General features: G+C 38.4%; 1 long non-coding RNA gene across 1 annotated transcript; it reads right to left on the bottom strand.

The window, feature by feature from the left end:
* Positions 1-12,811: 12,811 nt before the first annotated feature.
* On the bottom strand, positions 12,812-17,775 carry LOC140737651 (uncharacterized). The gene is made up of 4 exons (XR_012101214.1): positions 17,704-17,775; positions 15,703-15,760; positions 13,002-13,164; positions 12,812-12,873 (listed from the first exon to the last, which is right to left on the bottom strand). It is a non-coding gene; the product is annotated as an uncharacterized lncRNA (long non-coding RNA).
* Between the last annotated feature and the right edge of the window lie 364 nt (positions 17,776-18,139).

The following is an 18,139-nucleotide window of genomic DNA, read 5'->3' as shown; positions in this document are numbered from 1 at the left end:
GAAAGTCTATATCAAAAATAAATATAATCTTCTTCCTCTTGGAACGAGAAGCACCAGATAACTATAATAGGATGGAAGAAATCAATCAACAAGCCTTCATTAGTCAAAAATGATGGTACTTCCTTAGTTATACAACACTATCGATGACATAAATGTTAATGAATCACAGCCCAGAATTCTCACCATAATTACATCATAATTATCTCCTGCATTGAGAGGAAGCTACTTTCATACTGAAGGAAGCTCTGAACACTGCCAAAGATGGAGGACCTTCCTCGCTGCCCTGAATTCCAACAGCATAATGGGTAGTAAATAAATCAAAAACCTGAACCCTGTCCTCTCCAATAGGGAAATGTTCTTTCCCAATGTGCACAAAAACTTACCAGCTAAATCATAGTCTATCACCTTTACTCACAGCTTAATAGGAAAGCAGGTGCAGTTGTACACCGGTCTATGACACTGCAAATATGAAATATGAATGAGGAAACAATCAATTTTGCTTAGATCTTTTGGAGGGCTATTGCTGTAACTGGTATCCAGATTCCATCAGATCTGTAGTAATTTGTTCAATACACCATGCTCTAAACAGTTCATGAAGAGGTCATTTAATGAACTAACCTCTAGCAATGCCTAAATTCATGAAAAGTTCAGAAGAAACAAAATCAAGAGGAAGAGTTTCAGGAAGTGGAGGTCAACAGAAGATTGACTCAGAGAATGAAGTCAATGATCAGCGTATCTTTGGCTGATAGAGCTCTCTAAGGTTCTGCATCAACGAGCACTTTGTATGTATTAAGCTTTCCATCCTTGATAAAATACCTGCTTACTATCATCATCCCATCACCTCCAGATTTATGGACTGTTATAAAGATACCAACACCTAATTTAGGTCAAGATCAATTTAAAAATTAATATTCTCATACAATATCCACATTGACAAAAGGAATCATGAATCACATCTGTGTGGACACTTGTGTGACATATAGGCTCTCTTGATCCAGAATTCTTATGAATGCCTTTCTCAGTCACAGAAACCTGGAAAATGGAAATTGGTAATCTTCCACATGGATGTACCTGGTGACCTTACGTGACAATCAGTCTTGAACAGCAGAGCTTGATGCCCTGCTGAAATCTGCATTATGCTTTATTGTACTGGCCTGGTTAATTTGTCCAGCTGTCTGTACCTGCAAAGGTACTGGTAGACTGTGTTGTGGGAGAGTAAATATGCTTCTGTCAGCAACCAAAGACTCTTCCACCGAAGAAGGACCACGTACCTTTGTTTTTGCCCTGACCATGCTTCATTACGATCTGTGTCAGTTCTACCGTATGTAGGAGATGATTGTCAATGAAAGATCCAAGGACAAATAGAGGAATTATCTCACTCTAAAAGCAGTTAAAGTTCACCACTGTGGTGTTAGCACAGGTGATTATTTGATCTGTTTTGAAAAGAAATTTTGATTTACACATTAAGCTTTGAGATCAGTTGGAATTGATCTCCTCCATCGTTTATGATATCATATACCAACTCGTTGGCGGATAGTAGCATTTCCTTATGCATGCTAACAGCTTTCCCTTAATCATAAATGGCATGTAATCTCACTGCAGACATGATAGCAATGGTTATATTCTATCTGTTTTTCTGAACAGCATGATGGAAGCAAAATGAAATACATGGTGGTAGAAGTAACTACAGCACTTTTTTTTTTACAGAGTATGTGCACTGAGATAGAAACTGAACAGAAAAAGGGGGATCAGAAATAAAGGAAAACTGGACCATTGTTAACGATAATCAACATTGGGGCTTTTGTTTCTGGTGGCAGCCTATTGCTTGGAATTGTGTGCATTCTTAGTGAAAAAAAGAACAAAATATATTCATGGGAGCATTTTGAAAATTCTTCGTTAATGTGGAATACCCAATACTTATTAACTAGAAATGTGTTCTTTCTTAGAAGACTTGCATCGACTCAAAGGAGCACAATTTTGTTTTCCACTTTAAAGATTATGAATGCAACTATAATTATTTAGGTGTGAAGAGACGGTTATTTGGAAAGCTTATTCCAGCTGAAGGTGAGCAAGGGACAAAGGTGTTGATATGAAGGTTTGTGTTTGTCATGAATTGAAAAAATTAGGTAGTGAGGGTGTAAGGAAGTTATACTTTTCTTTGAATATTATTTAATATTATTTAATATTATTGAATTATATACAGTTTGTTGTCTATTTCTTAGAGATAAACTCCAAAAAATAACATTAGTAACATGAGATAAATCTGTCTGATTTTGTATGTTTTGGGAGAACTTGGCATAACGATGGGTGGTGTCCATTCTATTCTCCTTATATTTGTGCAATGATCTGAGCATTTTCGGATTAGAGGCAAAGGCATTTTGCAATCATATTGGGACAAGAGTCTTCATTTAGAACATGGAATCAGAAAAGTACGATGCAGATATATATTTAAGTCAAGAAATTATAATTGGCAAACTTCAAAAAGATATTCTCAGTGACAACCTCAAACACAATTAATATATGCAAAGGATACACTCACTAGCCCATTAACATATTGCTGAAATGAGGGAGGTAAGCGATTTATTCAGTGCCATACTTAGAGTGAAGCAACAAGTAGATCATGAGCCCTACTTCTCTGCTATTTATACAGTCTGACTCTGCATTCATTTAGGTTTAACTAAGGTGTATTGTATAGTATGAATATAAATTATTGAATTAGCCATAATTTCTTGGTAGAATAAAGAGAAACTAAGTTCAAAGTAAATTTTATTATCACCATATGTAACCCTGAGATTCATTTTTCCTGTGGCATATTCAACAAATCTGTGTAACTTTAACAAAATCAATAAAGTAGAGCTTTCAACCAGTGTGCAGAAGACAACAAACTGTACAAATGCAAAAGGAAGAAACAATAATATAAATAAATAAGCAATAAATATCAAGAATGTCAGATGAAAAGTCCTTGAAAGTGAGTCCATTGGTTGAGGAAATATTTTTATGTTGGGGCAAGTGAAGTTGAGTAAATCTATCTTCTTTATGCAAGAGCCTGATGGTTGAGAGGTAGAGACTGCCTTAACCTGGTGGTACAAATTCTAAAGCTCTTCTACTTTGCTCAGCGAGATGGTATTATAATATGTTTTAAAGTGAGTACTGTATAATATTTTCTTTTCATAGAACAACGTGCCTCCAAGGCAGTTATTTTGACAAGTGAAATTAGACAACACTATCTGTCAAATCTATTCCATTAGAACTGACAGTTATAATATCTCTTGTTACTCTGCTGAATTTCAGAGCTGGTTGTGAAAAATGTGCCCCCACCCCACCCCCCCCCCCCACACTTCTGCCTGAATTGTCAAATGTTTATTTCCACCTGCAATCCTGGTTGATCAAGAGTTTGAAAAATGTGGACATCCTCGGAATCTCTGGTTCGTGACTGCTCAAAATGGAGAAGAAGCATCCAAGAAGACACTCAGCATCATTGACAAGCACACAAGGAGACCACATACTAACACAGAAGGAAATGCATAACATCACAAAACTGTATATGCATCTGCCTCATCTGGCATCATCTCCACAGAACCTGTAGATCTAGCTGATGAATCTTCATTCACATCACAGCCTTTATTACTGGGGTGGAAGCTCTGACCCCAATGGTGTGCAGATGGAGAAAAGGAAGAAGGGTGATGGTGCTGAACCCTAGGATGCTTTCATAAAGAATGAGATAAGGAGGACAAGCAATTTCTTTCTTCATAGTATTAGCCAGAAATAGTTTCTAACACTTAGAAGGTACCATTTAAATTAGGTTCTTCTGAATGTTGCAAAGAAATATTGGCATCACCATTTATATCTGCTGTTATTCCTCAAGGTAATGGCCAATGGGTTTGAAATTTCCATGTGTACATGGAGGGAGCACATTTTCTGAACTTCTTAGCCGTTATTTGCTGGTGATTTTCTGATGTCACTCTGAAGCTGGATCTGTTCCACTCAAAGTTCCATCAAAACACAAGATGTGTGCCAAGAAATCCACCCGAATAACTTCCATCCAATGTGGATTAACATAAGAACAATATCTCCATTCATTTGAATGAAAGACGTGATTGCAATAATATTTAGCTAATTAATTGATTATTAGTTGCTTGAGTTTAGTTAAATGCTTTCATTGGTTTTATATATTTTAGAATTTATAACTGTTCAAAATAAGTGATGATTTTAGGTCTCTTCACAGATAAATTCAAAGCCAAATTATTCTGTTATCATTTTAGTTTATTATTATATTTGTGTACATTAGTAAACAAACACGTTCTTTAGTTTTCAAACAAATATAAAAAGTGTTCCGAAATTGCTCCTGTTAAACTGGGAGTGGAGGTTGTATAGGTTAGGGCTTTGGTTGTCACTGCCTGAATGTTTGGAAGCAAGCAGCAGAGCCATCTTAGTTGCCACAAGGCCAACCAACTCCTACGGTACTCAGCCAGACTACTCGGGCCTGGGGACCATCTCTGGTTGTCTGTCCAAGATCTGCCACTGCGCACTAACTCCCATAAGCTCTCGCTCCAGTTCTTTAGTCCCTTCAAGATTACGCATCCCATCAATCCAGTCACCTAGACTGGGAAGCGTACAGCCCTGGGGCGAGGTCTTGGGTTTTATCCACGTTGATCTTGGATCCATCGCCCATCAAGCAGATCCACTGGACCCATTTGGATCGTCCGGGCCATCGGGTGCTGGCCGAAGGAGAAGCAGTACTGTCAGGCATGCACACAAAGGAACTTCCCAGTCTCCACCCAGCTAACAGGAATCACTTCCAACTCACCACCTGCAGCCTACTTAAACCCAGCTCTCATCCACAGTCTTTGTTCACTCATATCCAGACTCAATCAGTTACTCCTTATCTTCAGTTACTTTGTTACCTGTGGTGTTTAATACCTGTTCTTGTTCTGTCGCCCCTTGTGCCATATTATTTTGCAGTTTTTTTAATATATTGAAGTTATCGCTCACTGCAAAATTGTCTCTGCTGCTCTACTTTTGGTTCCAGCCTCCTCTACATTTCCTGACATCATGTTTTCAATTAGCAGAATTGCCAAAATGACAGCCAAACAGAAAAGAGTTTGGTGCTAATCTAAGTAAGTGAATTAATTTGACAAGTTAAAACATTTTGAGCACAATCTGCAAAGAGCAGGAAGGTTTATGTGGACTATTACTTCAGCTGATAAACTGCATTTGGACTGTTTCTGGAAAGACTGCATCACATTAGTGCAAAGCATAGACCATAAAGAGAAAAAAGGTTCATTAATAATTAAATCCACTAAACACACAATTTTCCTCAGCTTCCAGAACAGAGCTACATTTAGGGAGCAGAGAATAATTGACAGCATAAATGATTAGCACAAGCAATCAGGGAAAAAGTATTGTATGGTATGGGAATAAGAATGTGTAGACATTGATATGAGAGACAGAGCAAATAGTGGACATTTCAAGTTTATTTAATGAAATGGTATTCTGTAGATAGGCCCTTTTAGTCTGAGCACCAAGAGGAGAAGAGAATCAAACACAAAGCAAGTTGTCAGATATTCAAATTAAACAAAGTAGTAACAAGTAATCAATAACTGAAAGTTTGCATGGAAAATATAAATTTAATAAATTCAATTCAAAAACTGCAAAATACTGATCCAAAACGTAATTTGATAAAGTAATGAAAGGGAAGATCTTTGGTTAGGATATTTTGTTTTTACACAGATTATATTGTTGTAACCCTGGATTTTTTTTTTTAATACCAAAAGGAAATTAGTTTCTTTTAGTGGTTACCAGGTCATTTCAGAGGGCATTTAATAGTTGGATCTTGAATCACGTACAGGCACAACCTGGTAAGGATAGTAGGATTCATCCTCTAAAGGACATCAGTGAACCAGATGGTTTTGTATGACAATTAACATGGTTTCATGGACCTCAGATATTTTTATTGAATTCAAATTCACCATCTGCCATGGTGGGATTTGATCCTGCCCTTTGCGTATAATTGGGTTGTTGGATTACTGATTCAGTGTTAATAACCACTATGCCAAATCTCCCCAATTCGCTAAACATCGTCCCTTGACGTCCCTTCATCTGCTTGGTTTCATATCACCAGCATATGTCATGAAATTTAACTTTATAAAATATTTAAATTAAATAAACAGTGGAAAAACAGAAATAATAAAAGCAGTGAGAGAGTGTTATATGGGTTCAATGTCCATTCAGAAATTGGATGTTAGAGAAGAATAAACTGTTCCTGAATCCTTGACTGTGTGAGAAGAGTGCATATACTGGGTAGTGGTGATCTTTCCTGATGACAATAGACAATAGGTGCAGAAGTAGACCATTCGGCCCTTCGAACCTGCACCGCCATTCTGAGATCATGGCTGATCAGCTACTATCAATAACCGGTTCCTGCCTTGTCCCCATATCCCTTGATTCCCCTATCCATAAGATACCTATCTAGCTCCTTCTTGAAAGCATCCAGAGAATTGGCATCCACTGCCTTCCAAGGCAGTGCATTCCAGACCCCCACAACTCTCTGGGAGAAGAAGTTTTTCCTTAACTCTGTCCTAAATGACCTACCCCTTATTCTCAAACCATGCCCTCTGGTACTGGACTCTCCCAGCATCTGGAACATATTTCCTGCCTCTATCTTGTCCAATCCCTTAATAATCTTATATGTTGCAATCAGATCCCCTCTCAATCTCCTTAATTCCAGCGTATACAAGCCCAGTCTCTCTAACCTCTCTGCGTAAGACAGTCCTGACATCCCAGGAATTAACCTCGTGAATCTACGCTGCACTTCCTCTACAGCCAGGATGTCCTTCCTTAACCCTGGAGACCAAAACTGTACATAATACTCCAGGTGTGGTCTCACCAGGGCCCTGTACAAATGCAAAAGGATTTCCTTGCTCTTGTACTCAATTCCCTTTGTAATAAAGGCCAACATTCCATTAGCCTTCTTCACTGCCTGCTGCACTTGCTCATTCACCTTCAGTGACTGATGAACAAGGACTCCGAAATCTCTTTGTATTACTCCCTTACCCAACTCTATACCGTTCAGATAATAATCTGCCTTCCTGTTCTTACTCCCAAAGTGGATAACCTCACACTTATTCACATTAAACGTCATCTGCCAAGTATCTGCCCATTCTTTTTGAGACACTGCTCCTTAAAGGTGTCTTAGATACTACAGAGGCTAGAGCCTCTGATGGAGCTGATTGATTTTATAACTTTCTGCAGCTTACGTTGATCCTGTGCAGTAGTTTCCCCCCCACCCCCAACCCCATACCAGATGGTGACACAGCCAGTTAGAATGCTGTCCATGGTACATCTGCAGAAATTTCTATGTGTTCCAGGTGACATACCAAATCTCCTAAGAATCCAAATGAAATATAGCTGCGGCCTTGTCTTCTTTATAGCTGTATTGACATGTTGGGACCAGGCTAGATCCTCAGAGATATTACCACCCAGGAACTTGAAATTGCTCACTCTCTCCACTTTTCTGATCCTTCTGTGGAGACTGGTGTGTGTTTCCTTGTGTTAACCTTTCTGGAATTCACAATGAGCTTTTTGGTCTCTTGACCATTTGGCAAAAATCATATTTTTATGAAACTGCCATATTCAAAAGAATGACTGAATACAAACAGGAATTTCCTTGATAAAAAAGGTATCTTTTGTGCTGTTAATTGATTATTGTTCTTTGATAGCTTTTATAATATTGATATTAATGTAATTGGTGCTCTGATGTTAGGATTATCTGACAAAGGGTTCACAGCAAATGTACTAAAACTAGCAAACACTTCTGTCCCATCACTGGAGAAAATTCTCCGTAAGCCATATTGAAGTTAGTGTTGAAGAGTCTTGATGGTTATCCATGGCAGTATTTGATTCCATAATCACAATATCTATATAGGGAATAATATAAGCAATAATTGCACAAAAACCAAGAGCAGTGGTATCTATACTTCATAATATTATACCATTCTTCTTAACATGAAGGTTTTATTTCATTATGTAGTCAAAACAATCACAATCATTGTGCTATAGTGTTTATCTAACTAGCATACCACTCTTCAAGTTTAATTATCATTCAATCATACATGAATACCCATAAATACATCCAAACAAAATGGTACCAACAGTCAAGCAGAGCACGAGACACAAAAGATAGCAATCATATAGAAGATAGCAAATGCATTGATGATAGCAAGCACATAAGAAAGCACTAAAGAGTAGTCCAAGTCCCTGAGTTCATGAAAATTGCAGCAGTCTGCTGTCAAACACAATACAGCTTGACTTCTGCAAGCTAACATTGGGAGCAGCACTGACCTCAGAATGCTTGGCACACCACACTGCCTCCTGCAATCCGGTGGAACGGCCTACTCTGACGCCACGCCCTGGGCAGCTGCAAACAGGCGACACCGCAGCTTGAGGCCTAGTTCTTGCTATGACCAAGGCTATGCAGCTCCCCCACCATCTACCAATAAATCAATGGATTGGACTTGCAACATTCCGCACAACTAATGTCCAGCAGGGTCCTGTGATCATAAGAAACGTGACTAGGATCATTTGATGTTCAACTACACAGCCCTTCCACACAACAACGCCTCTCTGTCGCAGGCAGCATCATGGTCTGCACCAAATCCAGCTCCTTCAGTTTCTCCCACAACAAGCAACTTGTTGGTGGGGTAGATCTGCTGTACTTGAAGTTTTTAATGTCCATGCAATTATAAAAAAAATGTTTAAAGAAAACAATAACACCATTGGTTGATCCCTCTAGAAGCCACTATGTTGCGTGCACCGCTGTCTGATTAGAAGCTCTCTTGAACGTGATCTTTAGTTCTTAGTCTTAGTAGGAATTGGAATGGAAAATTGAATTGTAATTCTTCGACTATTTCCCTTTTCTGTTAAAATGATTTCAAATATCTTTGTTTCCTATAGTTTACTACCAATCAATTATTAGACACCCGACTTGCTCAAGAACAATCTGAACATACATGGAATTCATTTTCATATTCTACTGAATTCCTCTTATCCAATGAAAGTTTTTTCATCATACTCCTGATAATGTTAACTCAGGACTGGGGACAGGCCCAGTGAATTGTGTGGAAGCGAAGTCAAGCATATAGGTAGAGTTGGGAATCAGCGAAACGTAAAGCAATCAGGAAGAATGTTTATAAGCACACCATGGAAAGGTCAAACATTGAAGCTCATGGTTTATGCTGGTGTGGTGTTGTGGTATGTGTGAGATTTGTGTGAGATGATGGGTGATTGGTGAGCCAAAGTTTGACAACTATAAATGAGAGCAATTGCGGCTTTATCGGGTACATTGTGTAAATCAGATAAGTTTAACTAGCAGGTCAGTGAATGAGGAATGGGCAGGACAACAGCTGCAAATTTGGGTCATGGAATAATAAAGTTTGCCATTCTGAAGAGCTAAAAATGTTGCTTAGAAAAGGCCAGTATGAATCACATTCCAAAAATCAGTCATAGAATCAGAAAAGTCCCCACAGACATGTGCATATTTAGATTTCACAGACAGGTGAGACAACCTGTTGCTCATTAACAGCCGGTAAGCAATGTAAGCCACACGTACAGATCAATAATTATGGAAATGAGGTGTAGACAGAGACTGCGCATCATTGGATGTAAGTGCATATCATACATTTGTTCTGCTTCAAGTGCGGAGAAAACTTGTACCAAATATTTTGAAGCACAAACAGCCTGATGAGTCTGCCTTTCTCAATTACTTATTATTTTTCATAGAGATTGAATTAGGCAGTTCACAAAAGCATAGTGTGATGGAATGCATTTTCTGAACAATAATAGTTAACTTTCTGGTATGTCTCTCATTAAAAGAGTATTCAGCTTTCAGTAGAACATTCAATTGGCAATTAATGTGCAAATAATCAAGTTAAGAAATATCATGGAGAGCAAGGTGGAACTTTCACAAAGTTCATGGAAGATTGACATAAATCTTCCAGCAACATGCAGTGACTCTAGGGGGAGGTATTTGTAAATATGTATATTGCCAATGCATGACATATTTGAACATGTATGTTTCGTGATGTACAATTTTACAGTCTGAAGAAAACCAGAATAAGTCAGGAGCATGTTTCCGAGCTCTTTTTGCTTCCATGTATTTTTTATACTGCTTACTTTACACATGACTTCTCTATAGACTAGGAACCCACGGAGACATATATATATATATAACAACTATTATCTCTTCCTGCACACAGATTACTGGTAGATTTGCACATTAATAATATCCATTATTCATAGACAACCATTTTCCAGAAAATTCCAGCAGAATATATGAAAAATTCAGAAGCAAAGAGCAATTGATAGTTAAAGGAGAAAACTGTATTGATTGAATATGCTGCAGGTCACTGGGGAGTTCCATCAAAATAGCATTTCTCTTTATGCCTCCTAATGTGCACAAGTATTTGAATAGATATTCTGCCATTCAGATTCAAATACTTCAGATAGACCAAATAGATCTACAGATGATCATCCTCTTTCATTTTAACATTTGACGTTATATATATTCCCACATCATGCACACATTTACTCTTATGTGTTCTTTTGCTGAGTGATTTAAATTATAATATGGGAGAGTGTATAGAACACTGCCATTGGACTATTATGGCATTTTGTGAAAGGAGTTCAGACACAGAACCTATTGCCCTCTTACTCAAAGATCGATCCCTTTCTACTGTATGTGTCAAACACAATCCACTTTTAGTCTGAAGGTTGCAATCTGCTGAAATGCTTCCATACATATCTATATTAAAATCAACTAGAATAATTTTCTATATATTCACTGGAGTTATTTAGATAGTGATTTGGGGCAGATAATGTTGATTTATTCAGAGCTATGGATGACAATTTGCTTCTAATTTTGTTTATGAATTGTAAGCATATTCTTTTAGCATAAGCCACACTATTTTGCATAGATACCATGACTGTAGATATAGGAAAGGAAAATATTACAGATACTTAGAAATCTGAAATAGTAGCAGATATTGCTGGAGATAGCCAAATGTGTTGTCTCACAAAAAAATTCTAGTTAAATTGAAAGATTCTGAGTCCATTTTGCTCTGCAGAGGTGTTGCCTGACCTGCAGGGATAAAACATGTGTTGTGTTTTCCCACCAGAACACGGGTGAAGGCAGCACATTTCTTTGGCATGGTAATGAAAAGATGAAGGTCCTTCAAAGGGAAAGGATATCTCCACTTAAGTAGGGATAGTTATATTAAACAGTTATGTTGGTCAACTAAGCAAATTAGTAAAAGATTGTACATCCATGTGAAACAATCAGAAAGAACAAAAAAGACAAAATGTTCCAGTCCAGCTTTCAGATGGTCCATGATCAACAGAATCGACAATGACCATAACAATTGATGTCATTTTTTACTGGCAATCCAAAGATTTGGTTTGCAAACTGGCATGACCAAAAGACATTCCATTATGCATCAACATCAGCACGTTGTAAGACAATGGAGTCTTTAATTCTATTACTTAAGCAAAGCTATGGAAACTAGCTAAGTTATTTTCTACCATTGTGACTAAGTTCAACAAAGTTTCCAGACCAGCTAAATTATTTTGTTGCTTAGCTCATAAGATACGGCCATAGGCATATTTACCTTGCCTGTCAATAACTGGGATATTTCTTTACCCAGACAGACATCTATCAATATTAATTTTGGATGCCATGGATCTCTGTCCTCAGATGCTTTAGACTATCCATGCGATGTATTTTGACCCTGCAAAAGTAGTTAAACATTCAAAGATATCTTGTCAGTTACAGTGTCCTCATTGTAAATGTGTAATTAAATAGAGCACTTTGCCATATTGAAAATATTTACTTAGAGACATAGGACAGAATAGGCCCTTATTATTCTTAGTCACATTTCTTATGATCACAAGACCCTTCTGTACATTAGTTGTGTGGAATGCTGCAAGTCCAATCCATTTCTTTATTTTGCTGAAGTAAACGATGCCATCCTTGCTACTGGGTACTTTGAACTAACCCCCCCCCCCCCCCCCACCAATCCCCTGACTTTAATACAAGGCTTCTAGTGTTAGCCTTTTTGACCACGAGAAAAAGATACTAGTTGTCTATCTAAACTCCTTGTATTTCATAAAATGCTCTCAGGTAAACCTCTCTCTGTGCCTTCACCACTCCATTGAAAGTAACCCAAGTTTGTCCAATCCTTCCTCACAGCACATGACCTCGAATCTAGGCAGCATACTAGTAAACCTCTACTTCACCATTTACAAAGCATACACATTGTTCCTACAGTGGGGCTACTAGATTTGAATTCAATCTTCAATATGCAGCCTAAAAAGTGATTCATGAAGCTACAACATAACTTCCTTACTCTTGAATTTAGTGCCTTGACTAATAGAGGCATATATGCTATATGCCTCCTTTACTGCCTTATCAACAAACATCTACTTTCAGAGAGCTAAGAACATGAAACAAACATCTCTCTGTACATCAACATAGTTAAGGGACCTGCTATTAACTGTATGCACTTCCTTTATATTTGATCTCCCAAAATGTAACACCTCACTTTTGGCTATATTAAACTCCATCTGCCATTTCCCTGCCCATATTTGTTTCCCTGCCCACTCCATTAATCTTCTACACTATCTACAGAGCCACCAATCTTCACACAGTTTGCAATATCATAGGTCCCAGTACAGATCCCTGTAGAGTACTACTCCTCATACAGTCTGAATATGTCCTATTGACCACTATCATTTTTGGGCAATTCAAAAAGCCAACTCACCATGGATCCCATGCATCTCAGATCTTCTGGAACAGCCTACCATGTAGTACCTTGTCAGTGCCTTACAAAAAAATCATGTAGACAGCATTCACAGTCTTACCCTATCAATAACCCATAGTCACCTCCTCAAAATAACACAAGCAAATTACATGATACATTTAATGTTGCATTTCTTGCTATAGGTGATACCTGAAAAAGGGTCTTGGCTTGAAGTGTCAACTGCTTACTCTTTTTGATGGATGTTGTCTCACCTGCTGTGTTCCTCCAGAGTTTTGTGTGTGTTACTTTGATTTCTGGCAACTGCAGATGTTCCCGTTTAAGGTGGCACTGGGTGAAACACAGTGACTACTTACTGGCAGTAAACAAAACAAAGAATACAACTAAATAACTTGTTATACTTTCTTTTCTTACAAAATTTATGGAAAATGATCACAACAAACAATGAAGAGAAATGGGATGGCAAGGCTGATTTGAGGTGCAAGTACGAGGCAAAGTCAGAGTGAGGTCAAATCATATTTGAAGCAAAGTCAGGGCGAGTGCAATGGAGAAAACTCGGAGCAGAGGATAGCAAGATTTGAGGCCTATCCACCTAAACTGAAAGTGAGATTTGATCAATCTAAATGCCAGTCCATTTTGGAAAGGTTGGGTATGGGCTAAAAGGTGGTGGTGAGGTCCAGTCCCAGAACACATCTTTGCATCAGGGCCTGGGTCCTAGTGCAGGGATTGACCCAGTGTTTGGATGATTTAAATGCCAGGCCAGCTGCATTGAAAAGACATCTGCATTAAGCATCATATACCTACCATCTCTGACAAGCAAAACAAAACCTCCAATGAAATAATAGCTGAATATCAAATGACCAACATGAGCATCATTTCCTTTTTAAAAAAAAAAATCATTTATGGGATGTGGGTATCGCCAGCTAAGCCAGCAATTATTGACCATCCCTAGTTGCCCTTGAGAAGGTGGTGATAAGCTGCCTTCTTGAACTGCTGCAGTCCCTGAGGTGTAGGTACACACACACACACACACACACACTGCTGTTAAGGAGGGAATTCCATGATTTTGACCCAGCGGCAATGAAGGAACAACAATATGTTTCCAGTTAGGATGGTGAGTGACTTGGAGGGGGATTTCCAAGTGGTGGTGTTCCCAGGTATCTGCTGTTGTCATCCTACTAGATGATAGTGGTCGAGGGTCTGGAAGGTGCTGCCTTAGGAACTTTGCAGTGCATCTTGTAGATAGTACACACTGCGGTAACTGCTCATCGATGGTAGAGGGATTGGATGCTTGCAGAAGGGGTACCTATCAAGTGGGCTGCTTGTATGGGATATTGTCAAACCTGTTAAGCTTCTTGAGTGTTGATGAGCTGCACTCATCCAGGCAAGTGGCACTCCTGACCTGAGCCTTTTAATGGTCAACAGGCTTTGGGGAGTCAGGAGGTGAGTTACAGGCCATAGGATTCCTAGCGTTTGACCTGCTCTTGTAGCCATGGTGTAATATGGCTGAACCAGTTCAGTTTTCTGTCAGTGTAACCCCCTGGGTGTTGATGGTAGGGGATTCAGTGATGCGTATTACACTGAAGGGACAATGAGATTCTGTAGAGAGATACAGATAGATTAAGTCAGTGCGTAAGTGTCTGGCAGATGGAGTACGCTCATCCACTTTGGAAGGAAAAATGAAAGAGCAGATTATTATTTAAATGGCAAAAAATTGTAGCATGCTGCTGTGCAAAGGGACGTGGGAGTGCTTGTACATGAATCACAAAAGGTTGGTTTCCAAGTGCAGCAGACTATCAAGAAGGCAAATGAGATGTTGGCCTCCATTGATAGAAGGATTAAATTTAAGAGCAGGGAAGTTTTGTTGCAACTGTACAGGGTACTGGTGAGGCCGCACCTGGAGTACTGCATGCAGATCCGGTCTCCTTACTTGAGGAAGGGTATACTGGCTTTGGAGGTGGTGCAGAGGAGATTCACAGATTTATTTGAGAGATGAGGAGGTTAGACTATGAGGAGAGATTGAGTTGCTTAGGACTGTATTCACTGAAATTCAGAAGAATGGGAGGAGATCTTATAGAAACATAACATTATGAAAAGGATGGATAAGAAAGAGGCAGAAAAGTTGTTTCCACTGATCGATGAGACTAGAACTAGGGACATAGCCTCAAGATTCAGGGGAATAAATTTAGGATGTAGTTGTTGTAGCCTGGGGAAAAAGTACACACTCAGGACAAGAAATATTTTTTTTATTTTTTTTGGATTTTAATTCCTTTATCTGTTTTAGATGTTTAAGTGCCAGAAGAGGGTCTTAAAACAAAACAAATGACTTTACAATCAGGTCCTGCCATTACAATCTCCATTTAACCTTCGATCCATACACTTGTGTATCGACGAATTGCATATGCAGTATAAAAATACAAAGAAAACCGCACAAAACTAATACAGTACTAATACGGTAGTGGCAATTCTGAAGGAACACAATACAAACAACATTAGAATCCCCCCAACCCTGTACCTTATACATAGCAGTGAAAAATGTAAGCAAATACATCTCATCTAAGATGTCTACTACTTTTTAGTACACATGTGCTGAATGCCAGAATGGAGACTAAACATTCCTGTTACTCTGTTCCATGCACAGTCATAATACAATAAAGTTAGGCAAAAGGTACAATTTTGCACAACTTTTACAAGATATTGCCTGGTAGTTAAATTACAGGAAGAGTGACCTACTTGGCTGGTGAGGAACTTTGTAAGCCACGCTATCCAGCATTGAATTCTTCACTCGTGAAAATCTAAAGCATCCACATGTAAAACATATCAAATTACCGATATTCCCGATTCTGCAACAAGGGTAAATGAATTCTCATGGATATTGTAAATTAATGCTCACCTTTTCTCACCAAGCCCAGTACCCCTGGGGGAATTCGATTCCAACACCTCAACAGCTTCTGCAGCAGAAAACAAAATGATCTCCCACTATCCCGTGTATGCGTAATGACATCACTTAAAGGCACAGACAACTATTCTAGCATTACCCAGATGAATGCCTAAGTACACTTCTAACGATACTGAATAAGATTTGATGGTCACCTGGTTACATAGATAAGGAGGAACTGCTTTTCCCAGAGAGTGCTGAATCTGTGGAAATCCCTACCCAATGAAACATCGGAGACTACCCCAGTAAATATATTTAAGACAAGGTTGGATAGATTTTTGCCTCATAGGGGAATTAAGGGTCATGGGGAAAAGCAGGTAGGTGGAGATGAATCCATGGCCAGATCAGCCATGATCTTATTGAATGGCGCAGCAGACTAGATGAGCGAGGTGGCCTACTCCTGCTCCTACTTCTTATATTCTGATTCTGACCACTGTGCACATTATGTCAGATTACAAGAGAGGGCAATAAACATCATTCTTATAGACTTTTGTTAAAGTATTTAAGTTCTTTATTTGTACTCTTGTTTCAGTTCATTAAGTTTCTGATGTTCATGAAGCAATTTCAAGGCTCAGGAGTTAGAAATGTGATGGAATTCCAATGATAATTGGTCATTGCAGCAATGATAGCATTTATAGGGAAACCAATCAATCGAGAACAAAGGATTGATATTCAAAGGAAATATGTTTAGAATATGCCATAAGAACTCAGACACACTATCTCCTCAGGAGTCTGCAGAGCTTCAGCATGACTTCTAAAACTTTAACAGACTTCTATCGATGTGTAGTGGAGAGTGTACAGACTGGCTGCATCACAGCCTGGTATACAAACATAAATGCTGATCAACAAAAAAATCTTACAAAATTTAGTGGATATGGCCCAGTACACCACAGATAAAGCCTTCCCAACCTCTGAGCACATCTACATGAAATACTGTTGTAGAAAATCAGCATCCATCATCAGGGACCCCAACTACACAGGACATGCTCTCTTTCCACTGCTGCCATCAGGAAAAAGGTACAAGAGCCTCAGGACTCATACCACCAGGTTCAGGATAGTTACTACCCCTCAAACATCAGGCTGTTGAATAAAAGGGGACAACTACACTCACTTGTCCCATCATTGAAATGTTCCCTGAACTAATGATCTTACTTTAAGAACTCTTTATTTCATGATCACATGTTCTCATTACTTATTGATGTTTATTTATATTTGCTTTTGTACAGTTTATTGTCTTCTGAATTCTTGTTGATCCAAGTATAGTTACTATTCTATAGATTTGCTGAGTATGCCTACAAGAAAACAGATCCCAGGGCTGTATATGGTGATATATATGTAACCTTATAATAAAATTTACTTTGACTTTGAACTTTAAATATAGCTGTCTTCATGGAAGGAGAGATCCAAATGCAGTGACTACCTAGAAATCTGTCAGCTGACTGTTATTACAAGAATTATTCTCAACCATCTCCTCCAAAATCAGAATTCTAACTAATAAGCAAAATTGCCTTCATCCCCATGACAAATGCAGGAAAAAAAACTATAATGAACAATAACTACTTAATACACATAAAACTGTTACTTATCAATCAAAAGGGATTATGGAGAATTCCAATCAAGCTTACCCATTCTCAAAATTTTACTTTGTTCTTTTGTCTGCTGCATAGATGACAGTAAAACCATTGTCCTCAACAATGGACCATCAGAGAACACAATATGAATTAAGAATGAAGACATATTCATCACAATATCTTTCTGTTCGTGCACTGCTTCAGTTCATCCATCTGTTAATCCACAGGGCAGGCATAAAGCAATGCATCCTATACCCTTCTACTCTACAGCCAAAATTGCTTCCATCTTCATCACTAAATTTCAGTATGCAAAATGACACTTCTACATACATTTTAAAATCATCATCATTATCTTCCCTGAAATATATAATAAGATATCCTTTACCCTATATATCTGAAGGATGAAAATCATTCATGAACTCAATCCAGCTGCAATAGACTTTCCAGACCAAACCATCAAAGTGCACGATAACTTATCAAATCTAGTTCATTTAACATTATCACCTGTCAGGCCTTCACATGCAAACTCCTCCCAGCCAACAGGAGTCAAATGCCACTCATTACAACTCATCACCTGCAGCCTATTAAAACTCATCTCTCATCTACAATCCTTGTTTATGCTTATGAACCAGCCAGACTTAATTGCTCTGAGGCTTCAGTTACCTTATTGACTTGTTGTGTTAAGTATCCATTTTCTTCTGCCTTGTGGCTTGTTATTTTACATATTATTATTATTATTAAAAGGATCACTTACCTCTAAATCATCTTGGCAGCTCTGCATTTGAGTCAAGCCTCCACTACATTTCCTGACATGATGAGTG

The sequence above is a fragment of the Hemitrygon akajei genome, chromosome 2 (genome assembly GCF_048418815.1).
Source record: "Hemitrygon akajei chromosome 2, sHemAka1.3, whole genome shotgun sequence".
Classification (NCBI taxonomy): domain Eukaryota; kingdom Metazoa; phylum Chordata; class Chondrichthyes; order Myliobatiformes; family Dasyatidae; genus Hemitrygon; species Hemitrygon akajei.
This window is presented reverse-complemented; position numbering and strand designations above follow the sequence as displayed.